Below are 26,066 nucleotides of genomic sequence, written 5' to 3' on the forward strand. Positions count from 1 at the left end.
TACAAAGGTTACACAGTTATTAGAGCATGGCAACATAGTTACTTGTAAGGTCAAGATAAACAATAAGCACAAATACGAAAGGGGAAAAGCAAGCACGGGGAAAGATTCTGGGGAGGGGGGCAGGAGCTGGGAAAGTAGACAGGTAATGAAGGCGGGAAAGAGGAGGGGAGGGTGAAAGACATCGCATGGAAAGAGGAGGGGGAGGGCGACGAGGACTCAACCCGTTAGACGAGTCAAAGCAACGTCCAAAGTCCAGTAAGCTGTGATCCCAGCGGACGTGGTATCACTTCCCTATGTCTGTTGTGGGAGGCTCCCTTTATGCAGTAGACTCTCTCAGAGGGGTCTCTGAGACGCCAAGGCCTACCTACTGGATACTTCCCCCAAAAGGGGAGAGGGAGTGCTTTGGCAAGGGATGCCATACCATACCTCAGCTGTGAGTGGCTCCTTTGGAGCAGTGGACTCTCTCAGCGGGTACGCTGAGACTCCAGAGTATACATATTGGATCTTTCCCCAACAAGGGGAGAAGGAGGGCTTTGTCAAAGGGCACAAAGGACAGGGGGGTAGGCAGACTAGCAGGTAAGGTGAGAGATTCAGGGGAGAGTGGATAGGAGCTAGGAGCTAGGGAGGTAGACACAGGGAGAAAGAGTACTATATGGGAACAAATTTAATTAATGAGTTATTATACAGCGCTGGCTAGACCCAATGGAATCAGAGCGCTTTACATGAGGGACAATAATTTTGCAAATTACATCAGTTAAAAGTTACAAAAGTATCAAGAAAAGCATTTAAAGAACATAGGGGACTATGGGAATGGAGCAGGAAGGGTAAGGGATAGCGTAAAGGGGTAGGAGGAGGACAGGACGTAGAGACATAGGGAACATAGTTTCAAAAGATACCCAAAAAACTTTTTAAGAGCATAGAAAAAAAGGAAAAAGGAATGAGGAATGCAGAGGGGGTGAGGGCAAAAGGGGTAGTTTCCATTTACAGTGGAGAGACGAAGAGAAAGTTTGTCCAAGGTCCGGCTGGTTAGGTGATGGCCGAGGGGGAATCCGCGGCCCATCTCCTCTTCAGCTATCAGGTAGCTCCACCGGGCATCAGTCAAGTGGCTAGGTCTCAACAGAAAAACATTAAATGGGAAGAGGGCGAGAAGAAGGGAGAATAGAGGGGAAGAGTGAAAGGGGGTGAAAGGGTAGGAGGGGGAAACGACAGAGAGACGAAGGAAAGTCTGCCCAAAATCCGGCTGGGTAGGTGACGGCCGAGGGGGAATCCACAGCCCATCTCCTCTTCAGCTAACAGGTAGCTCTACTGGACATCGGTCAAATAGCAGGGTCTCTATGATTGAGGGAAGGTTCAGAGTACATGTCCAGGAGGAAGAGCAGTATCAAGGTCAGGTGAGGGAAGTGGTTAAGCTCGGGACGCTGACCAGTTCTATTGTCCAGGAGCGTTAGAGCATCGTGGAGAGAACACCTGAGGCTGCCAACTTGAGGTCAGGCAGGGGGGTTGAGACCTTGGTGTTAAGTTCAGTCGGTCCCCAAAATTAACAAAGCATAGGAGGTGTAATCTATGCCGTGAAGCGGCAGGAGGAAAGGGCCAGTGTCCGCATGACTTTTGAGGGGGTGAGTGGCAGGTCTGGCGTGGCGTCTCCAGAGTCATTCTGCAAAAATCAGGGAGCCTTCCCATTCTGCAGCCCCATCAAGCATACCAGCACCTCGCGTACATAATTACATCAAAGAAGTCGGTAAGGCGGACCCCACAATACACATGTAGCCAACAATTGATGTGGGAGACGACAGATGGCAGGTGGCAATTGAAATGAAGCTAATAAGAAATGGCCTCAATGAGCGATTGAGATGGCAAATCACTGGTCTTGGTATGGCAAATCACTGGTCTAGCGAGTCACAAGCACCCATCCGGAGATTAAGCTGGGTAAGGAGATGTTGTCGATACCGGTGCTCAGATAAAGATGCCGGTCATTCGTCTCCCAATCAGCACTGCTGCAGTGTCTGTGACATTCTAAGGGTCTTCAAGCGGTCTTCAAACTGCACACTGACCCACAGTCAGTCACTCAGTTCAATCGGCAGGCGTCATCGAAAGCACCAGAAAAGAGCACCAAATTCTACCTCCCATTGTGCTTCTCTGAACCTGGGAGCAAGCCAGGGCGATATGATGGTGTCAGAATACAAGTGTGAAGGTATAGGCACCCTCTCTTCCATACAGGCTCAATGAAACAGCTCCGCACTTTTAGCATCCGGCTCACTCTAAGGGGGAGATCTCAGCTGTCCCAGCTACACTTCAGAGATCAACTCTCTTTCTCTGTGGAAAAGAGGCAGGGACCAAATCAGGCAGAGACACTGGCACTGGCACAGTGTTTCAATTAGGCACCACTTCTTTCCTATGTTTCTGTAGGTAGTGTACTTGTAGTGTGGCTCAGGAGGTTTCACAAGCGCCATTTTAGGGTCAGGCATGCCATACTTGGCTGATTATGCTAAAGCTGCATCAACTCTTTATCTCTGAAGCAGAGGCAGGGACAAAATCAGGCAAAGTCAGAGTCATTGGTACAGCAGTTCAATTAGGCACCGCTTTTTTCCTAGGGTTCAGTAGGTGGTGTACTTGTATCGTGGCTCAGGAGTTTTCACAAGCGCCATTTTAAGGTCAGGCAAAACGCATTTGGCTGATTGTGCTAAAGCTGAATTATCGTCGATATGCGCATCGTTGAAAACACCCACCTTCAGGGATATACTTTATTGGGTGATGAGCCTCCTCGGTCAGGGCCAGATCATGTCAGCACAGCATAATTGTCCTCGTATTCAGCTCCGGTTCCAGCTCCTACTGGTCGCCGCCACCCTCGAGCTGGCCTTGTTGGATCCCCCCACCTGCCACCCGTTTTCCGAGCCTCGTGGGGCCTTCCAGCACTCACCAGGCACCGCAACATACCTTTTCCAGTCATGGGCTTTCCTTTAAGAAAAAATTATTTTCAAAGTGTTCACAAATTGGTATCATTGGAATGAAAAACACTACAACTCACAGAGAGCACTTATTTGGTGTGCCTTGGATTGGAATTGAGGTGCTCCATTTACTTGGAGCCACCTGGTAACCCTAAAAGTGCAACAGGAAATAGGGAAACATAGAAATAACTAGATCCATCACATATGCTTCAAATATGGAAAGAGTGTAGCAGTTTTCCTATTGACATTATTAGGGCAGATCCATACCAGCTATCTACCTTTTTCTCAATTTTCAGCATCACTTTATGAGATACCCCTTTAGCTGCTGGGGCATTTCTACCACCTGTGTTGAGCCTTTCTTTAGATATTTAGAGCACTTCATAAAAAGTATGCAGCAAAATGTGCATCTTTCATCCACACATCTTGAGGATTTGAAAGGTATCCAGGGTTGGTGTATTACCCTGAAGGGAATAGGGAAACTAGTCAAAATATATAGCATAGTTTTATTTTTTGCTTGTAAATGGGACAAACGTGCTGTCTGGACTGGAGTCCAGTGCACTGTCAAAGTCTTAACCATCAGCAATGGAGCAAAAAGTGTGTGTGGAGTTGACCATACAAAGATTTCACCATTTACCCATCTTTCAGGATAAAGCAAGGTTGTAAAAGAACCCCGTTTTTCTACCACAGATTTTGTGTTTTTTAACTGATAGTCCAAATTTCCCTATGTTTTGTGGGTTGAACCTGCATACAATTTGAAGTGGAAACAGGTGGGAACCCCATGGGTGAACTTAGGAAGGTAAGCATTTATGAAAACGTAGCACAATTTCAAATTCAGCAAAGTTCATGAATTTTGCTCATGGTTTCCCCCAAAACACGCATTGTTGAAATAATAAAGTAACACAAATATTCAGGAACATATGGCAAATGGTGTCAATATTTTAATCTGTAATTTGTTTGCCCTGATTGCCGAATTGGAAAAGTAACATACCATATTATTCATCAGACACTTATGGTTGCAGTACAATATAGTGTTTGTTGCTAAATATGCTCTACTTAGGGACAGTAAATGAGCTCCAACTTCCGAATGATTTTTATTGTTAACAGACCATGCAACAATTCATATGGAAAAATCTAATGACTGAAAAATGGATATGAACAAAATCTGATCCCCTCATTTATGAGAAATGACGCATCACTGCGTGAAAACAGCGATGTGTCACTTCTCAGTGCGTACTCCTTGCGAAATACCTGATGTGTCATATTTAATGTATAATGCATCATGTCGCAAGGAGTTACAGATACTTCAGTAGTTCTGACGTATCTGTTAGCACAAAAGTGACGCATTGCTGGAGTGTGTCACAAAAGTGACGCAACTCCAGCAATGCGTCCTTTCACATGGGGCAAGCCCCATGTGAAAGGGCCTGCGTTAGTCTTACGCCTGCTGTGAGGCAGGCACAAGATTTTGACGCAACGGTGTCCTAGAAGTAACAGTGAAATCTCATAGATTTCACTGCGTCACTTCTACAAAGCTTTTTGCAGGGGAATGCCCCCTGCATACATTATACCTGACGCAGGTATAATGTAGCGCAGGGGTTTACACAGTGACGCATCTGCTTAGATGCATCACTTTGTAAATAGTGCGCAACAGGAGGCATGTTTTACACTGCCGATGCGTCACAAAAAGTGATGCATCGGAAGCGCAAAACTGACGCAAGTCCTCATAAATGAGACCCTATGTATTTTTTTAAATCTAAACAAGTTACTGAGTTTAGGAATTGCCTATCATGTGATTTGGGGGGTATTTTCCAAAATGAGTTTTTCTTAAACACTTGCTTCCATTAAGAAGTCAAAAAAACGGAGCAAAATCCACTTGATAATAGCAAATGTTCCCATATTAATCCCAATAAAAATGGCAGCCCATATATGTGGGTGGGGAAACAGTTAGAAGACTGCGGCCTCAGCCATGAGTGTTCCGACATTGCAAGTGTAGCCATACTTGCCTTAACTAAGCATATGCCTTAACCCGTTTACCACAGCGGAATAGGGTGTTGGACGAAGTGGGTGGGGCTGCGTTGGTCATGTGCAGCACCAGGGAGGTAGTGCTCGCTTCAGCCAATGGCTGATGCAAGCATTTAACCGGTTACCAAGCATATGCATGGTTAAGGCAGTATACGATTTAGCTACTGGTTGCTTCAGGGACGGAAGAAGGAAGACCTTGAAACAAGAAGAGAGGCAGAGGACACAGTGAAGTAAGTTGGCCTGTACTGGGGCTGGGGTTAGTTTTCAGGGCTGGGCTTGTGGGCGGGGTGTAGGTTTTGGGGCTGTGCTGGGAGTGATGGGTAGTTTCGGGGCTGTGCTTGGGGCGGATAGTAGCTTTCGGGGCTAAGCTGGGAGAGTTTTCGGGGATGTGCTCTGGCAGCGGGTAGTTTTCAGGGCTGAGCTGTGGGGAAACCTCGTAAGGAAGAGGGGCAGGAGATAAGGTGAGGTAAGTGGGGCTATGCTGGGGTAGTTTTTGGAGCTGGGCTGTGGGCTTGGTGGTAACTTTCAGGGATGGGGTAGTTTTCAGTGCTGGGGAAGGGTCAGGATAGTTTTCAGGGCTGGGGGTCGGGGTAGTTTTCAGGGCTGGGGGGTGGGGTCTGGGTAGTTTTCAGGGCTTAGCGGAGGGCGGAGTAGTTATTAGGGTTCAGGAAAGTTTTGTAAATTAGAGGATAGGCCATTAGGCCTAAGGGAAGTGGAAGGTGTTGGGGTAGTTTAAGGGACAGCGTGTGGGGTGGGTGGGGTGTGTCAGGTATTGTATGTTAAGGGGCAAGATTTTAGGGCTCATGGCGGGAGAGGGGAATGGGTAGTTGGGTTCGTTTTTAGGGCTTAGGGGAGGGTGGGTAGTTCTTAGGGTTCAGTGGGGGAGTCAGGCAGTTTTTTAAATTAGGGGTTTGGGCTTTTGGCCTAAGGGAAGAGAAAGGGGTTGGGGTTGCATTATGGACAGTGCAGGGTGGGAGGGGGTAAAGGTAGTGTATGTTAAGTGGCAAGTAGGGGGTTTGTAGATTAGGATGGGGTGAGTACGTGGGAGAAGTCGCAAGCTTAAAAATGCCTATCCCTTTACCATTCATGCCTTTACCACGAAATTGGGTGTTAAAGGCATGCATGGTTAAGATGCATTTGTGGTTCGGGCTGAGTGGTAGAGGCACACGTGGTTCATCCAAGCATGCCTCTTTCATACAACCATGGGTGGGCCTAATGCCTAACAATATGTTTTCTTACTCAAGCAGCCCAGGAAACCTCAAACGTTACAGAAAATCATGAATTTTCCCCACATTTCTGCAAGGAAACCTTCCAGAATCTGTAGGGATCCACAGAATATCTACCAATCAGTGTTCAACATTCCTACCAATAAAAATGGTGCACCAGTTGTGTGGCTGAGCACAGAGACTGTCACATGTAAGGCCCTAACACAGACATTGTTTGCATGAAAAACAACCATTCTGGCAGTGTGGGGAGCTGCAGAATATTTTTTGCCCTGACTTGCTGCACATAAGGAAATATACAAAACCAAAACATTTCTAAAACTAGACATCAAGGTGAGTCGAAAGTGGTGTTACTTAGTTGTGCCCTCCATGTTTTCTTAACCAGAGTGTCTTACCAATCTCAAACGTTGGGTAAAATCACACATTTTCCTCATATTTCCTCATATTTAGTAGGGTTCTCTGTTTGCCAGCTAACCCCAAGCCCAAAGAGTGCAACCATTCAGCTGGGAAACAGAAAGGAAATTGAGATTTACCCAACTCTACCAGCCCCTATGTCAAAACTATGCCCAAAAGAATCCACATTTCCTCTTGCTTGCCATGATGGGGATGCTTATGCCCTCAGCCAGACGAAAAGACTTTTGGGAGTTTAGTGGTGAGTAAAAGGCTCTTTGTCTGAGCAGCCAACATCACCCTACAGTTTTTTGTAAAACAAATATGAAGGCACACATGTGGTACACGCCCCCCCCCCCCCCCGGCCTTCCCTATGGACAGCAGAATGATTGCTGGTCTCATTCAAGTGTGGGGGCACAGTCGAATGCCTCAGTGGCTTCTCCCATCCTTTATTTTATTTGGACCATTTTCTCCAGCAACTGATGGGCATTTTGTCCCCCAGGAGAGCAGGTTGGGGGCTAAACACTCTCAATCTGGCCCGGGGGTGGGAGGGTGCATGGAAAGGATTGGGCCTATTCTTGGGTATGGTCCCTGCCTGATGCTTGGGTTGACCGCCCCAATCTTTATTTTTTTTGCCAATTTTCTTTCCCTGCTGTCAAGTGGGTTTCTGTGCCCCTGAGGTGGGGGGCAGATTGGAGTACACTGTCCAAAAAAGAAAGACCATTAGGCCCATTCTAGGGTCAGGGCACCGCCTGATTTTGGGGGAGGGGACAGAAGTACTGCATTGCCCTAAGTGAAGGGAGCACTGGCCTTTGCCCAGGAAACTTCTCCACCCCCCAAAAACGAAATCCTTCATGTTAGTGTGCTTTTTGCCCACCAGGAGGCTGATTAGCAACAACCCTTATCTGCCTCCCAGGGTTGCAGAAAGACAGGATTGCCACTTCTGGAGATGGGGCATGTGCCACTGCCAGGGTGAGGCACCTCTCCTCAGCTGTTCATGTCCTGCTCTACTGAAATTCTCATACAGAGTGGGATTTCCAACCCCAGAGGGGCAGAGACACTGTATTGCCCTGGGTGGTGGAAGCAATGGCATGAGCCCAAGGGACTGCTCCCCCTGAAAAAGGAACATCCTGCTATCTAGTTGGGTGGATCTCTGTCTGGTGATCGCCCTCTAAGAGGTATCCCAAGACAGGGATCCACTAGGGAGAGACTGTTGGAAATGGGACATTACCAATTTGCAGTCCTGCCTCTCCTACAGATATCAGTGGTCATGTGGCAGAATTAAAATGTTTGGAACTGATCAATAGGGAAGGTAGACTGACCTATTAGCCCCATCACTTACATTTTCTGTGATGCAAGCATTCTGTGCATGCTCAATTTACAGAAAAACAAAAATAGGGGTTTCTACTTCTCGCTCCAAATTTGAATTTAGAAAAAAAAATATTCTGGTAAATTTGTCAAAATTTACCAAAAGGACACATTCTATATGATTGCCCTGTAACAATAGTGCGGCCGTTGGGAATATGTAAATGGTCAAACTAAAGCTACTAAACTTGTTTCAAGCTCACATTTGCATCAATTTCAGTTTTCCCTGGAAGACAGACTGCTTATGTGTTTTGACTCAGCAACTATGATTGTTGGCCCTGGATATAAGAGAATGTGAACTCTGACAGCCGGTAAGATATACGGGTGTCAACCTTTTCAGTGCTAAACATTTTGGACTGCTTTGATAATTCGTTTTTATGATCAATGACTCCATAAACAATGTTTTGTTTGTGATCAGATGTTGAAGGTACTGTACAAATGTTTGACTATTAAAGCCTTTCTAAAACTTCAAATTTTAATCTCTGCTTTCAGCAGGTTGTGAGGAATCTTCACATGGTTGGCTAACAATTGTCTTACATTTTTCTTCTTATTGCTTTGCTTGCTCTAGTCAATTTATGCTTTTACAGGTTGGTACTGCTTAAGCTTGGCACCTGGCATTACATGGTGTATTCATGTTTTCGCCAAACAAGCACCTGCCCCCTCCCACTTAAAAGTGGAGAACCACAGGGTTTTCAATAACATAGCATAAGCTGGATCCACTGTTGCATGGCCTCTCTGTCAAAGGGCTATCAGGTTTGTGTGATGGTCCCCGCTATCCTTTTTCAAGGCATGGCAACTGTCCCTTGTTTCCCTTACTTGAAACGACTATAAGGGACATGGCAGTTTTGGGTAGGAAAATTACACAAGGGCTTCCACACATAAATATAATTCTACCTGTGAGTTGAGCTGTTTTTATTTCATTCTGCAAGTAAAAACTTCCAGTGTGGAAACTTTGCATACAAAACAAAATACTTTTGAAACCGGTCCGGTCCTCGGATGCTTAATTCCGTTCTGGGAAGGACATGGCTTTTGTAGTTCGGACCGGACTGTTCCCATGGGGCACAGGGTCAGAGCTGATTTGCATATCGCCATTGTCTAACCCAGGGTGGTGTGGAGTGCAAAAAAACGATGGATTTGGGCCCAGATCTTTGGACTGGGATGAATTTGTGACATTGATCCACATTCGGTCCATCACCTGTTTTGTTTGCAATTGCCGCCATAAGTGCGCTGGGGATGCTCAGACGTGGGTCCCAGGCACTCCACACCACTTGGAGTCAAGCTAGCCGGGCTGATGAGAGGTGTTACCTCGAAACCGGTCCGGTCCTCGGATGCTTGATTCCGTTCTGGGAAGGACATGGCTTTTGTAGTTCGGACTGGACTGTTCCCATGGGGCATAGGGTCAGAGCTGATTTGCATATCGCCATTGTCTAACCCAGGGTGGTGTGGAGTGCAAAAAAAAAAATGGATTTGGGCCCAGATCTTTGGACTGGGATGAATGTGTGACATTGATCCACATTCGGTCCATCACCTGTTTTGTTTGCAATTGCCGCCATAAGTGCGCTGGGGATGCTCAGACGTGGGTCCCAGGCACTCCACACCACTTGGAGTCAAGCTAGCCGGGCTGATGAGAGGTGTTACCTCGAAACCGGTCCGGTCCTCGGATGCTTGATTCCGTTCTGGGAAGGACATGGCTTTTGTAGTTCGGACTGGACTGTTCCCTTGGGGCACAGTGTCAGAGCTGATTTGCATATCACCATTGTCTAACCCAGGGTGGTGTGGAGTGCAAAAAAACGATGGATTTGGGCCCAGATCTTTGGACTGGGATGAATGTGTGACATTGATCCACATTCGGTCCATCACCTGTTTTGTTTGCAATTGCCGCCATAAGTGCGCTGGGGATGCTCAGACGTGGGTCCCAGGCACTCCACACCACTTGGAGTCAAGCTAGCCGGGCTGATGAGAGGTGTTACCTCGAAACCGGTCCGGTCCTCGGATGCTTGATTCTGTTCTGGGAAGGACATGGCTTTTGTAGTTCGGACTGGACTGTTCCCATGGGGCACAGGGTCAGAGCTGATTTGCATATCGCCATTGTCTAACCCAGGGTGGTGTGGAGTGCAAAAAAACGATGGATTTGGGCCCAGATCTTTGGACTGGGATGAATGTGTGACATTGATCCACTTTCGGTCCATCACCTGTTTTGTTTGCAATTGCCGCCATAAGTGCGCTGGGGATGCTCAGACGTGGGTCCCAGGCACTCCACACCACTTGGAGTCAAGCTAGCCGGGCTGATGAGAGGTGTTACCTCGAAACCGGTCCGGTCCTCGGATGCTTGATTCCGTTCTGGGAAGGACATGGCTTTTGTAGTTCGGACTGGACTGTTCCCATGGGGCACAGGGTCAGAGCTGATTTGCATATCGCCATTGTCTAACCCAGGGTGGTGTGGAGTGCAAAAAAACGATGGATTTGGGCCCAGATCTTTGGACTGGGATGAATGTGTAACATTGATCCACATTCGGTCCATCACCTGTTTTGTTTGCAATTGCCGACATAAGTGCGCTGGGGATGCTCAGACGTGGGTCCCAGGCACTCCACACCACTTGGAGTCAAGCTAGCCGGGCTGATGAGAGGTGTTACCTCGAAACCGGTCCGGTCCTCGGATGCTTGATTCCGTTCTGGGAAGGACATGGCTTTTGTAGTTCGGACTGGACTGTTCCCATGGGGCACAGGGTCAGAGCTGATTTGCATATCGCCATTGTCTAACCCAGGGTGGTGTGGAGTGCAAAAAAACGATGGATTTGGGCCCAGATCTTTGGACTGGGATGAATGTGTGACATTGATCCACATTCGGTCCATCACCTGTTTTGTTTGCAATTGCCGCCATAAGTGCGCTGGGGATGCTCAGACGTGGGTCCCAGGCACTCCACACCACTTGGAGTCAAGCTAGCCGGGCTGATGAGAGGTGTTACCTCGAAACCGGTCCGGTCCTCGGATGCTTGATTCTGTTCTGGGAAGGACATGGCTTTTGTAGTTCGGACTGGACTGTTCCCATGGGGCACAGGGTCAGAGCTGATTTGCATATCGCCATTGTCTAACCCAGGGTGGTGTGGAGTGCAAAAAAACGATGGATTTGGGCCCAGATCTTTGGACTGGGATGAATGTGTGACATTGATCCACTTTCGGTCCATCACCTGTTTTGTTTGCAATTGCCGCCATAAGTGCGCTGGGGATGCTCAGACGTGGGTCCCAGGCACTCCACACCACTTGGAGTCAAGCTAGCCGGGCTGATGAGAGGTGTTACCTCGAAACCGGTCCGGTCCTCGGATGCTTGATTCCGTTCTGGGAAGGACATGGCTTTTGTAGTTCGGACTGGACTGTTCCCATGGGGCACAGGGTCAGAGCTGATTTGCATATCGCCATTGTCTAACCCAGGGTGGTGTGGAGTGCAAAAAAACGATGGATTTGGGCCCAGATCTTTGGACTGGGATGAATGTGTAACATTGATCCACATTCGGTCCATCACCTGTTTTGTTTGCAATTGCCGACATAAGTGCGCTGGGGATGCTCAGACGTGGGTCCCAGGCACTCCACACCACTTGGAGTCAAGCTAGCCGGGCTGATGAGAGGTGTTACCTCGAAACCGGTCCGGTCCTCGGATGCTTGATTCCGTTCTGGGAAGGACATGGCTTTTGTAGTTCGGACTGGACTGTTCCCATGGGGCACAGGGTCAGAGCTGATTTGCATATCGCCATTGTCTAACCCAGGGTGGTGTGGAGTGCAAAAAAACGATGGATTTGGGCCCAGATCTTTGGACTGGGATGAATGTGTGACATTGATCCACATTCGGTCCATCACCTGTTTTGTTTGCAATTGCCGCCATAAGTGCGCTGGGGATGCTCAGACGTGGGTCCCAGGCACTCCACACCACTTGGAGTCAAGCTAGCCGGGCTGATGAGAGGTGTTACCTCGAAACCGGTCCGGTCCACGGATGCTTGATTCCGTTCTGGGAAGGACATGGCTTTTGTAGTTTGGACTGGACTGTTCCCATGGGGCACAGGGTCAGAGCTGATTTGCATATCGCCATTGTCTAACCCAGGGTGGTGTGGAGTGCAAAAAAACGATGGATTTGGGCCCAGATCTTTGGACTGTGATGAATGTGTGACATTGATCCACATTCGGTCCATCACCTGTTTTGTTTGCAATTGCCGCCATAAGTCCACTGGGGATGCTCAGACGTGGGTCCCAGGCACTCCACACCACTTGGAGTCAAGCTAGCCGGGCTGATGAGAGGTGTTACCTCGAAACCGGTCCGGTCCTCGGATGCTTGATTCCGTTCTGGGAAGGACATGGCTTTTGTAGTTCGGACTGGACTGTTCCCATGGGGCACAGGGTCAGAGCTGATTTGCATATCGCCATTGTCTAACCCAGGGTGGTGTGGAGTGCAAAAAAATGATGGATTTGGGCCCAGATCTTTGGACTGGGATGAATGTGTGACATTGATCCACATTCGGTCCATCACCTGTTTTGTTTGCAATTGCCGCCATAAGTGCGCTGGGGATGCTCAGACGTGGGTCCCAGGCACTCCACACCACTTGGAGTCAAGCTAGCCGGGCTGATGAGAGGTGTTACCTCGAAACCGGTCCGGTCCTCGGATGCTTGATTCCGTTCTGGGAAGGACATGGCTTTTGTAGTTCGGACTGGACTGTTCACATGAGGCACAGGGTCAGAGCTGATTTGCATATCGCCATTGTCTAACCCAGGGTGGTGTGGAGTGCAAAAAAACGATGGATTTGGGCCCAGATCTTTGGACTGGGATGAATGTGTGATATTGATCCACATTCGGTCCATCACCTGTTTTGTTTGCAATTGCCGCCATAAGTGCGCTGGGGATGCTCAGACGTGGGTCCCAGGCACTCCACACCACTTGGAGTCAAGCTAGCCGGGCTGATGAGAGGTGTTACCTCGAAACCGGTCCGGTCCTCGGATGCTTGATTCCGTTCTGGGAAGGACATGGCTTTTGTAGTTTGGACTGGACTGTTCCCATGGGGCACAGGGTCAGAGCTGATTTGCATATCGCCATTGTCTAACCCAGGGTGGTGTGGAGTGCAAAAAAACGATGGATTTGGGCCCAGATCTTTGGACTGGGATGAATGTGTGACATTGATCCACATTCGGTCCATCACCTGTTTTGTTTGCAATTGCCGCCATAAGTGCGCTGGGGATGCTCAGACGTGGGTCCCAGGCACTCCACACCACTTGGAGTCAAGCTAGCCGGGCTGATGAGAGGTGTTACCTCGAAACCGGTCCGGTCCTCGGATGCTTGATTCCGTTCTGGGAAGGACATGGCTTTTGTAGTTCAGACTGGACTGTTCCCATGGGGCACAGGGTCAGAGCTGATTTGCATATCGCCATTGTCTAACCCAGGGTGTTGTGGAGTGCAAAAAAACGATGGATTTGGGCCCAGATCTTTGGACTGGGATGAATGTGTGACATTGATCCACATTCGGTCCATCACCTGTTTTGTTTGTACTTTCTAAAAGTAGCATATCTTAAATAGTGATGTAATATCCAACTTCACCAGAGAGTAGGATTTATCATTACCATTCTAAACATTTATTTTTATTTATTTATAAAGTTTTATACATTGCGTACTTGACCCAAGAGGGTATCAGAGCGCTTTACAATTAGGATCATTGCGTTACCAGATACATCATATACAAGAGCATAGAAAGGTACAGTACACATAAACAATGTTTCAATAATTCGTAAGAGGGAGGGGAGGAAGGAGTAAAAGCGGGGAGACGAGGAGGAAGAGTGCCCAATGTCCGGCTAGGTACGTGACTGTCAAGGGGGAAAACCAGGACTAGACTGCTCATTACCTGTCAAGCAGCTCCACCGGTCATCAGGTATGTTGCTCAGATCTCAGCGTTAAGGAAAAAACTGTTCTGTAGTCTATTTGAATTTGCAAAGGTTATATAGCGCTATCTAGAACCGGAGGTATCAGAGCGCATAACCAGGGGAACATTACATTAGAAGGTACATCAAAAGGATTATAAAGCGCTGGCTAGACCCATAGGTATCAGAGCGCTATAGCAGAGGAACATTGTGTTACAAATTACATCAGTTAAAATAGCGTAATAAGGTACAGTAAACAAACTGTGCGGTTGAGAGAAATTTATAGAAAAGGATCAGAGGAATGAGCCATAGCAGGGAGACGAGGAAGAACTGTGGACAATGTCAGGAGAGACAAATAGAGAGGGAGAGGTGGAGTGAGAAGGGAGAGGACGAGGGGGAAAAACTGAAAAGAAATAAAGGGAAAGTCAGCCCAGAGACAAAGTGGGTAGGTGAAGGCCAGGGAGATAATCCAAGGTCCACTATAGCCCTCTAGGAAGCTCCAACGGGCATCGGACTTTCTGATTAGGAATTGTGAGAGTTTGGCCTGGTATATGCTGTCCAATATCAAATCAAATCAAAAAGAAGCTTTATTCGGTTTCAGTTTCGAGAATCCATAAAAGCACATAAAAATATAAAACAGATATTACATAGCTTTCATTATTACATTAAATAAGACCCATTTCATAAATACAGAAATAAACATACCAAATTGCCACTAAAATCCAATGTAAAAGTAAAGCAATTCATTGACAATCTAAATCGCAGTTGGCTCTTTAAAAAAGTTGTCACACTATACAGAGTAAAATCGTCCTCCAACATTTGTAGTCTGAGTAGGGCAGGTCTACATTGTCTCAATCCCCATTTTTTAAATAAACTGAGTATATACCTTCGCCTGATTGTGGTGTAAAATTTACAAAATAGGATGCAGTGTAACATGGATTGTTGAGATACATCATCACAAGGACAGGGGGTCAGGGATCTTGACCAGGAGTTAACCTCGGGAAAAGTGGTTAATCTAAAGAAGCTGCCCCCCCTAAAGCGAGTTAGGAGCATACGGGAATAACTACTCTGGGTGATTATTAAGTATCTCTGGGACCTTCGCCATCTAACATCAGATGATTTTGCATGACAGACACTTTCTTACTCTCCAGCTGCCACCTAGTCTCTTCCAGGTAAGTAAGACAGATTTCCTTCAGTTTCTTCCTAGAAATGTCTATCATACTAGACAGGTTGTCAAAATATTCCTGATGGCCAATGGCTATTAGGAAATGTCTCACATACCTGAACCACTCTATTCTCATACTCTCATGAAGGTTCATGCAATCCTGGATAATATCCCTGTTTAGCCCTGTCTCTTGGGAAACCCACACCCTATGCCACAACAGGATTGGGCTCGTCTTAATGAGGTCTGACACATAGACTAGGCCCAACTCTCTGTGTGAGACACATGTGGAGGTTGATTTAGGAACAGCCAGGAGATAACGAAGAAAGGCGTTTTCACAAGCCTGAATCTTGGCGGTGTCAGTAATGCCCCATATGCCTGCTCCATAAATTACAGTGGACACGCACTTTGCCTTGTAGATTTCAATCAGGATTTTTACTGGTCTTCCCCCTAACTTAGTAGCGAAATTGCGAATAGCGCCTATTGCACGCGAGAAAGCCAATGTCCTATCATTTGCTGCTGCCACCCATGAACCATTATTTGCAAAGTTTATGCCCAGGTAAGTGAAAGTTTTAGTTTCTTCTATCTTAGCATCGGCCAAATAGATATTACAATGTGCCTTGCTTTTTTTGGAGCAAGTCATACTAAAGGTCTTAGTAGTGTTACTTTTTAAACCCCGAGTACTCATATATTCAGCAAAGGAGTTGAGCAATCTTTGGAGACCCAGTTGCGTGCGCCCATGATGACTGCGTCATCCGCGTACAGCAGAATTGGCGCTGAGCTACCTTGGATCTGGGGATAATCCTGCCGGTTATCAATCAAGTGGGATGCTACACTATTAATATATAAGTTAAATAAAAAAGGTGCTAGTATGCATCACTGGCGAACTTCTTTTTTAATTGGAAAATTAGCTGTACACTCTCCTTTGATACCAAAGTGGACCTTGGCGCCTGCCCCCTGGTACAATTCCTTAATAAAATGTATAAGACAGGGATCAATTCCTATATCAAGTAAAGTATCCCACAACATTTCGTGGCTAACACAGTCCAAGGCAGAGCTAAGGTCCACAAAAGTCATGAATAACTTGTCCTCTTTTGCGAACATATATACCAATAATGATAGCTAGGTTTAAACCTTGCTCTACTGTGCCCAGACCTTCTTTAAACCCGTATTGGTATTTAGAGAGCACCCTCAAATCTGCTGCCCACTGCTGAAGCCTGTTTAAGATGACCCTCCTGCACTTTTATTAAAGAGTCCAATAAAGAAATAGGCCTGTAACATTTGGGGTCCTGGCGATCCCCTTTTTTAAAAATAGGGATCACTATGGCTTCCTGCCAGGTTGTTATAAAACCTATCTTATTAGAGCTGTTTAGTACCTGAGTCAGGAGAGGGGCCCATAATTTGGGTTCTGATTTATAAATGTCCACTGGGACACCATCAGGCCCAGGGGCTTTACCCCCTGAGCTCTCTGCTATTGCCACCTCTATCAGCGATAATTCATAGTCCACTAATTAAAGTGGACACCTTGCACTAGTACAAATGACCCTGATTGATGATTAAGTCATAAAGAACCTTTAAAGAAAGCTATCCTAGTGGTAGCCGTGGAGAGCAGCATTCAGGCTAAATCTCGAAGGAATGGAAGACCTGGAACTCCCTCCCTCCCGACTTGCGCCTGACCCAAGACCACCTCTCCTTCAGGAAGAAGCTGAAGACCTGGCTGTTCGAGCAGTAGCGCCCCCCCCCCCCCCCCCCAGCGCCTTGAGACCCTACGGGTATGTAGCGCGCTTTATAAGTGTCACTGATTGATTGATTGAAGTAGCTTGTTTTACCAGATTAGAACCTCCTGAATACCCAAATGAAAGGAAAAACACACGAGAGATATATGAAATATATGTATTTATTACTAAATATTCTCTACTAACCTCTATATGAGATTAGAGCACAAGGCACACAATTAATAATCAATAGAACAACAGTAAATAGCACAATACACAGCGGGCTCCAGGGGGTGACCAAACCATATACTAAGAAAGTGGTATAACAACCACGACTTAACTAGACACAGTACCTAGAGCACATAGAATCACTGGGACCCCAAGGAACCACCCAAAGTAGTGACACAGGGGACCCACATAGGATGGGTGCAGTCTAAGAACACAGACGCGAGCTCCGTACAACTCTATGGGAAAGGCGCCGTTGGAAACGTACAGATTAAGGACACTTCTGTGAGGACTTCAAGTAAACCCTTTGGAACATAGAAGGTTCTAAGGCCAGCACCCTTGTGAGTACTGAAGTACCTGTGTTACCTATCCCAGGGGAGTCGGGTGCATAGGTGTATCCTTTGTCGTTTTCAATGGCGTGACTCAAAGAAGTGCTGCTGCTGGGAAGATGAAAAGTGTCCCATGAAATCCAAGCATGGATCCGAGGTGAGAAGAACCTTAATGCAGAGTGGGACAGAGTCTGGGTCACTTCAGGGTGACCAGGGGCTCGGTAGACGAATGCCCACCGATATCGGGTGCTTCAGGTGAGATGGCAGGATGCTTGACTCTGGAGTCAAGGGGACCAGGAGATGTTGATGACAACCAAAGTCTGGAGGTGAGCTGTTCCACAAAGGAGGTTGAGTGATGAGTGGTCAGTGTCCGGATTGAACACCAACAAGCCTTGGCAAATGCAACCCATGAGGGCAGATTAAACCAGTCACGGTGTGAACCACCAAGGTCCAGGAGACTCTGCAAGCTATGGGGAGTCAGTGCACATCTGGACCAACCACGGTAGCCCAATGGAAATCAAAGTTACCTTCACAGGGATCCACGGGCCAACGGACCAGGGAACAAGACGGGACCTTGAGCTGAAACACAAAATACCAGCCCACGGAACACTCGTGGAGTGTAGGCCAGAAATCTTCAGTGCAATTACTGCTCAGGGTCAGGACTACATGTAGCCCACAGCACAGCCTCAGGGATTGACAAAAAAGCATATGCTGCTGCAAAAGTACACAGTGCACATGGATTCGGGTTGCATGGTCCCCACGAGGGATACTCGTCTCTTAATAGCTGAGAGGGCAGATTAACCTCAGGGACTCTCAGGAACCCACCTCTGGGTTGCAGAAGTCTTCAGAGTCCTCAGGAGCTTGGGAGACGCAAACTGGTCAGATGCGTTAAAGGTGCCTGTCTTGCAGGGGATTAACTCCTTTACTCCAAGGGAGATTCTTCAGTCAGCCAGCATAGTGTAGATCATGGAAGTACTTGGTTTCTGTTTGCAGAGTTTAGTCCAGGTAAAATTTAAAGTCCTGTAGTCAGGGTTCCTACTTTGTACCCAAGGAAGTGGTGGGACAAACTCTGGGGACCCAACTATGGGAGGGTCAGGACTGAGAGGTGGTTACAACCATGTCCTTTGTCTGATTTCATGCCAGGGCCAAAGCAAATGGCTCCTGCAACCAATTTGAACTGGACTATGAACAGGGACACCAAATGTGTCCCCAGTGCAGACTGTCAGGCAATCTCAGAGTGCACCCACCCAGCCCCAATACACTAAATCCTGTCTGGGAGGTGGTCACACCTCCCTGTGATAGGAAACCTATTGTCCAGCCTCCCCTACTCGAGCTCAGCTCAGCAGCAGGAGGTTAGAAGCAAGTCTGTGGCTGGCAGCATCCATTTTGTGATGCCCAGGTCAAGAAAGCTGGTCCCGGGTAGCCCTGTGACCCACAGTAGTGAATCTACAAGGGAGGAATCATACCTCCCACACCAGTTACTAATGTAGAGGTATGATCCCAAGGTGTTTGACACAACATGTTTCTAAGCAGCCGTTTGAAACTTAGCCTTTACCACGAGGTTACAATGCACTTTAATATTTATGGTTGTTGGCTGCATCACAAACAACCCCGAAAAATAGGTCACGAAGGCTGCAGAGGGGCTCTGCTCATGCAGGAGCACCCTCTCACATAAAACCCAGCACCCTGCCTTCAGGATTGATAAGGCCCGCCATAGGGGTGACTGATAGGTTTATATGTGCAGTGATTAGAATCGATATAGGTAACCTATTTATAAGTTAGGGATGCATGCACCACCTTACACAGGCTGCAGTAGTAGACCTTTGGTATTAGCTTAAATGGTCTCTCAGGGGTGGCATAATACATGCTCCTGCCCCTGGGAGGCCTCTGGGTACCTATGCCCTGGGTACATGGTGTACCATATACTAGGGACTGATAAGGGTACCCCAGTATCCAATCCAGAGTATACCTAAAGTGCATGAAATCAATTTAGAGGAGAAAGCAGCTAGGCTGGGGTTCTGGATAGCAGGTGCCCAGCCAGTCTAATTCGAAAACAGTGAAACATCAGCAAAAAGTGGGGGTAACTATAAGAAGCAGCTCCTACTCTCCTACAGGAATTACCACTTAAAAGTATATAAGGGAATTCACAATGCTGGCCTATGAGAGGAGTAGGCCTCACAGTAGTGAAAAACTAAATAGGCTGTTTGTCACTACCAAGACATGTAAAACATAAAGGTACCTTGGGCGGCTCCTCCATTTGAGTGGAGAAGCACCACCCCACAAGCCCCAGAGTGGAAACATAAAATGATAACGTTTATTTATTACCATTTTATTTTTTAGACTAATCTGGTGGACGCACCATACCTTAGGCCAGCTGTTCTGATTGCAGGATTATGGCCTGTCGCAAACGTGCATTTTACATTGGGAGCTTGTGCGTTGGGCAGAAAAGGCCCACAGCACAAGCTTCCATTGTTAAATGGATGTTCTGAAACATCCCTGCACCATGTGGCACGCACCTGGCATCATAATTCAGTGGGCGTACTCGGAGACAGATGTTAGTGGGACTGACACTGATGTGTCGTCGATGTCAGTCCCGCCAACATCATAATCAGCCCCTAAGTGTGAGGGCGAGGTGGGGCTAGCGCTGCAGATTGGCAGCAACAGGGAGCTGTGAACTTTAAAATGCACATGCCTCTTTGGCCGGCCGTCTTGGGATGGCCAGCCAGACATGCGCATTCTCTAATCTAATTGTTTTAGACAGCTGAGTTAGAGAATGTGCAGGCCTCCAGTGCTCTTTGGAGCGCTGAGAGAGCCTGCTTTATTCAATCCTGGTGCTGCTCTCATGCTGTGAGAGCAGCTCCAGGATTGGGTAGTGCAATTTCCTGCATCCAGAGCTTCCTGAAGTCACCCGAGGGAGGTGGACGTCATGCTGTGAAGGTACGTCAATTTCTGTTTTTGTGCCCTTCCACCCTCTGTAGAATCCAGCTGCCACTGAGAAGTGCATGTCTTAACTTTTACTTAAAACAAAAGGCTATGGATCCCGCACTCCGGTTTAATCTGGAAATTAGATACCACTTCATAGTGCAAGAGTATTATTTTTGTGGACATGCAAAGAGGTATCGCCCTCTGAACCAGGGGTGTGAAGAAAAGATAAGCACTGTTGCACTTCTCTGCTGGTAAGTGTCCCTCGAATGCACTGCCTGTGCTTAATTAGACTGTTTGAATTGAATTTTAACAAGCTTCACATGTATAGATTTCAATAAATGCTTTTTATTTTCATTAGTTACGATTCCTTTATGTTTCATTAGTTAATTACATCATTCATGTGGAACCATTAGATTCACTTGCTGATGAAGCGTATGACATAAGGTGCAAATCAATTCCAATGCATTTCGGGCATGTTTAGATGCCCTTCGTTAGGGGGTGAACTTCCTAAAAGAATCCAAGAAAGAACAAAAAAGAAATGACTAAACCAGGTTGTGGGCTTACCATTCTCCCCAGTGATTCATGCAAATTGCAGTACTGAAGGATCCATGTGCATTTTCTGTGGAAATCCATGAAAAATTAACATGGATCCTTCAGTACAGCAATGTGAATGAACCACGGGAGTGCGGCATGCTCAAGACCTAGTTTAGTCATTTCTTTTTCATTCTTTCTTGGATTCTTTTAGGAAGCTCACCCCCTGACGAAGGGCATCCAAACATGCCCAAAATGAATTATGGTTGATTTGCACCCTATGTCATAAGCTTCATCAGCACATGAATCTAATGATTCCACATGAATGATGTGAATAATTCATGAAACATAAAGGAATCACAACTAATGAAAATAAAAAGCTTAATTGAAGCCTATGCATGTGAAACTTGATTACACTCGATTCACACAGTCTAATTAAGCACAGGCAGTGCATTCAAGGGACACATCCCATTGGGGAAGTGCAGCAGTGATTATCTACCTTTTACATACACAACACCCTGATAGGTCTACCAAGGGCCTACCTTAGGGGTAACATATGTGTAATAAAAGGAGAGTTTAGGACTTGGCAGGTAGTTTTAACTGCCAAGCCAAACTGTGGTTAATTGCACACGTAGACCCTGCAGTGGCAGGCCTGAGACAGGTTTGAAAGGCTACTTCTGTGGGTTGCACAATCTGCTGTAGGCCCACTAGTAGCATTTAATTTACAGGTCCTGGGTATATGGTTTACCACTTTATGAGGGTCTTACACGCAAATGAAATATATGAAACAAGTGTAAACCAATCATACCATGTTTAGGGGAGAAAGCACATGAACGTTACCACTAGTTAGCATTGGTAAAGTGCCCAGAGTCCTAAAGCCAAGAAAAAGAGGGTGAGTAAAAAACAGGAGTAAGGCAAAAATGTTTGAGGATCACCCTGCAGAAAGTCCAACAGGTTTCAAAAGTGAAACATTCAAATCATAGGGTTAAAATCAAGATGTAGCCATGTTTGAGTTAAGGGCACGCTAATTGGGTATTTTGTCAGACTTTGTAAAATGCCAGTGCCATCCTCTCACAAATCATCCTTGATGACATCGATAAAATATATTTTGTTTGAAAATCCATCTTACAGTGCTTCACGTTGTTACAAGATCATGAAAATAACTAATGCAAATGCACCGGTCGATGACTACAGATGGGTTCCTCTGAACTGTTAGGTAGGGCTTACTTTTGGTCATGGTACAGTCTGAATTTGCTGTCAAACATTTAGAATGCTGCATCTATTAAGAACTAAGATGCCTTGTTTCACTATAACATTGTCAGAGGCTGTCTGTATTATAATGTAAATGAGAAACTGTGCCTCTCAAAGGTATTTCAGCAACGTTAAAGGAATGGGGAAGGAGGGCTCTTCTCATCCCTAATGAGTGCTCCAGGGAAATCACGCCAGCCTGAGCGGTAGGAGTTGCAATGCACTCTATTACATATTCAGTTCTCTACAATCCGACAATGTTAGTTTTACTGAGGCTACATCTGACTCATGAGATTGGACATATTTTTCAGACGTGTCTGTGTCATGGAGAACTAGGATGAGAAAACAGCAAATTTAAAGAGTGTGACTAGATTAAACAAAATGCATATGGAATATTTAGACAGGGAGAGAAAAAACAACCAAGTCTAAGAAAGTTTAAGAAAAACATGCACTCAAAGAAATTAAATTGTGGGGTGGTGGAGCTCCAGTGGGGAATTTCAGGAGCAACTTTAATGAGATATGGGATACCGGGGATCTGCTGTAACAGATGTATCTGTGTGGCAAACAGAAGAAACTGGTTCTACTGAAGCACAACCACCTACACAATAGCACTTGTCCCTTACAGTGAATCTACTTTAGCTCCATACCAGAAATCCTACCTGTTGGGTAATATAACTGGGGGAAGTTGCTCTAGTGAAGTTTGGTGTAATCAGTGCAAGCATGATCAAGAAAATACTGTCTATTATTTATCTAGAAACCTCCTTGAAGATGCCGACTTTGTAGAATTCCTCCAAACGTATGCTATCCTCCTACTTCAGGAAACCTGGCAGTCAACAAATTCCCCAATTGGTGGCTACAAAGAACACTTCAACTCAGCCAAAAAAGAAGCAAAATATGGAAGGGCAAAATGCGGCCTGTCGATTAACATCTCTTTTGGGAATAAGAAGAAATGGATTTGGACTCACCCTGGATGCAATGCATCAAACTCACAATTTTATCTTTTACCATCTTACTAATTCTGAACACCTATATTCATCCAGCCGACAAGCATAAAGAAAAAAAATCCAGTTACTGACTCCCTTGCTTAGGGCATTAAGATCCACCTATTCACATGCAAATCTAATTCTGTCAGGGGATTTTAATATGACTCTATTACAAGACCAATCTAGCAGGTCACATACAGGTGTGGCAGGTCAACACAACAAGACGTGACACGCTGGGCTAGACATGTGCCATAGCACTGGAAGAACTATCACTGTTCACACTAAATGGATGAGGCCCCTCAGACAGCTCAGCTGCCTTTACAAGAGTAACACAAAACTGGAGCAACAATTGATTATACTTTGGCGGACCCAGATCTGTTTCCCTATATTTCAAACTTTCAAATGAAAGACGGAGCAGAAAGCAATCACTATACTCAAATATTTACACTAACCTACACTCAAGAAAGGACTCAGCAAGCCAAGGCTCTCACATTTCCAATCCATCCTTATAATTTAAAACGACTCAAATGGAATGATAACAACATAGATGCCGTTATGGAGGCTTGCTCCACCTTACTGGCTCCAACCAATGTGAAGTCACCCGGGATAGAGGCCTAGAAGGCATTCGTCACCAATATAAACACCAAATTTGCTTATACCATCCACTATCATAAAGCATCTGGGAGCACTGGCACAGCCTGGTTCACACATAACCTAAGGATGAAAAAAAACACAAAAAAACACCTAAGATCAAAGCACTTCCAGGATTTACAACTAACTCAGTACTCACTTGCAGAAATTGCAAGAGACTTCAGAAAGGAAATTAGGGTGGCAAAGCGCACACATAAAGATAAAATTTGGTTGAAAAAGCTCCACGCTAATCAGCAAAGAAATTCTAAACTCTTCTGGGCGAATATTAACATCTTGCTGAATGGTAAAAATTGACATGTTAACTCAGATATAACAGTACATGCTTAGAGCACCTATATAGCAACCATATATAACAAGGTGTCTTACTCCAGTACAAAAACCATCAATAAAGCAGACATCAAAATCTGCTTACCAACATTGATAGATCCCCTAAAAGACCCAAGATAATCACTCAGAAGACAACGTGGAGCCGGAAGTACATGCAACATCAAGGATTGACCCAAAAGAGTACCATCCACAGATTACGAAAAAGCAGGTATTGAATGCCATAAAACAACAAAGATCTGATGAGGCCCGGGGCAAAATGTCCTGCCCAATGCCTTATTCAAAAAAGATCCGGCTTTCTGGTCTACACATCTAACCCCCCCTGTTCACCTATTCCTTGGAGACATGCACCATCCAAGACTCATGGCAAGGAAGTATTCTCCAACCGATATATAAGACAGGGGTACGTTCAGACCCGACCAACTATAGATTAATAGCACTCATTGATGTTGAAGCCAAGATATACGCTTCAAACCTGGTGACAGACCTAGAGGAGTGGGTCAACAACATAAATCTAATCCTTAAAACAAAAACAGGAGTCTGTGTAGGGATGAGCACCCCAGCGAATCTATCAGCAGATACGTTCCTGGCTGACCAAGCCATCGCTAAGTCAAGCTTCCTGCATGCATGCATGGGCAAAATTGAAATCTTGGGGAGTACCTGCAAAATTGCTTGAAGGGATGATCAACACTACTCAAGAACGTGGGTCCTAATAAAATTGGGGCATGGTCAAAGTTTAACAATCAAAATCTCGACCACCAATGGCTTAAAACATGGGTGTGTCCTGGCCCCCTGCCTGTTTAACATCTACACAACTGCTCTGGAGAACCACCTCCGCTTAATACAATTAGACCCCCCAAAACTGGGTAACACTTTAATAGCAAAAACATTGTTCTGCTCAGCAAAACACCCCGAGGATTACAGTGACTGATCACCCAGCTAGTAGAATACACAGCTATTGCTCAATTAGATATTAACTTCTAAAAATCAAAAAATCAAAGGTTATGTGCTTTTCACGTCCTAAAAAAAAGAACCCAAATTCACCTGGTCGGCAAACAGTAACAACTTTGAGCAGGTGGAAACCTATAAATACTTGGTGGTGCTATTAGATTGGCATCTCAATTACAAGCAATACCTGGCACAATGGCAAGCTGAACAGCTGCTATTTGCATTTAAACCCTTGCAGAAAAAATGAACTGACTGCTGAACAATACAGTTGTTTAAAGTTGTCGCAGCAAAATTCTTGCCATCAATTGTATATGGATCAGAACTGCTAAACACCAAGGACTCATCAGCCTTAAATACTGCACAATCCAGTCTCTTTAAGAAACTATTTTCAATTCCATGTTGGGGAGAGGATGTAGCCTTAAGGCTAGAGCAGTCGACCTCGAAGCTGGGGAACCGGGTTTGAGTCTTGACAATGATGCTCAACATCATGTGATTCTGGGAAAATCACTTAATCTCCCCGTGCCTGTTAGAAATGGGATCTCTGGTTGGCTAAGGCTTGTGCCAAACCCAGGCAGAGATCACCACTCTAGTCAGGGCAAGGGAGTTACATGCCAAAGATAACCCCTGCTCACCCCCTTGGTAGCTTGACATGAGCAGTCAGGCTTATCCCGGAGGCAATGTGTAAAGGGTTTGGGCAACACTGGCCTTCTCAGAGGGCTCAAATGCCCTATGTCCCAAATGTCAGGGCTGCTGCCAATGCAGTAGGATTCGCAAGTGTGCACTGGGGCCGAGGAGTGCATCTCTCTCCGATCTCATTCAAAAATGCCCTCAAAGAAATGTTGGCCTAAACGCAGCAGCTGACTCCAATTGCCATGCAGTTGTGACGCAAAGAAGGCCTGGCACCCCTGTGCCCTCCTGTCCCACTCAGGGACTCTATAACCCAAATATGCCCAACAAGTTTCAGCTGCCCACGCTGGTGCCGCACAGCTGGGAATAAGCAAAAAGGCGCTGGCACAACTGTGCAGTCAGGGCCTCCACAGGGCTCTTTGCCCAACCATGTGCCGTGTTGCAGCTGCCCGCTATCGCGGCACCGCTGTGACACTATCCATAAAGGGGGCCTGGCACCTCAGTGCCGTATTGACCCCCACTGGCTCTAAAAACAAAGATACCACCTCAATGGAGTGGCCCGCA

Source organism: Lissotriton vulgaris, chromosome 3_1, assembly GCF_964263255.1.
Source record: "Lissotriton vulgaris chromosome 3_1, aLisVul1.2, whole genome shotgun sequence".
NCBI lineage: Eukaryota > Metazoa > Chordata > Amphibia > Caudata > Salamandridae > Lissotriton > Lissotriton vulgaris.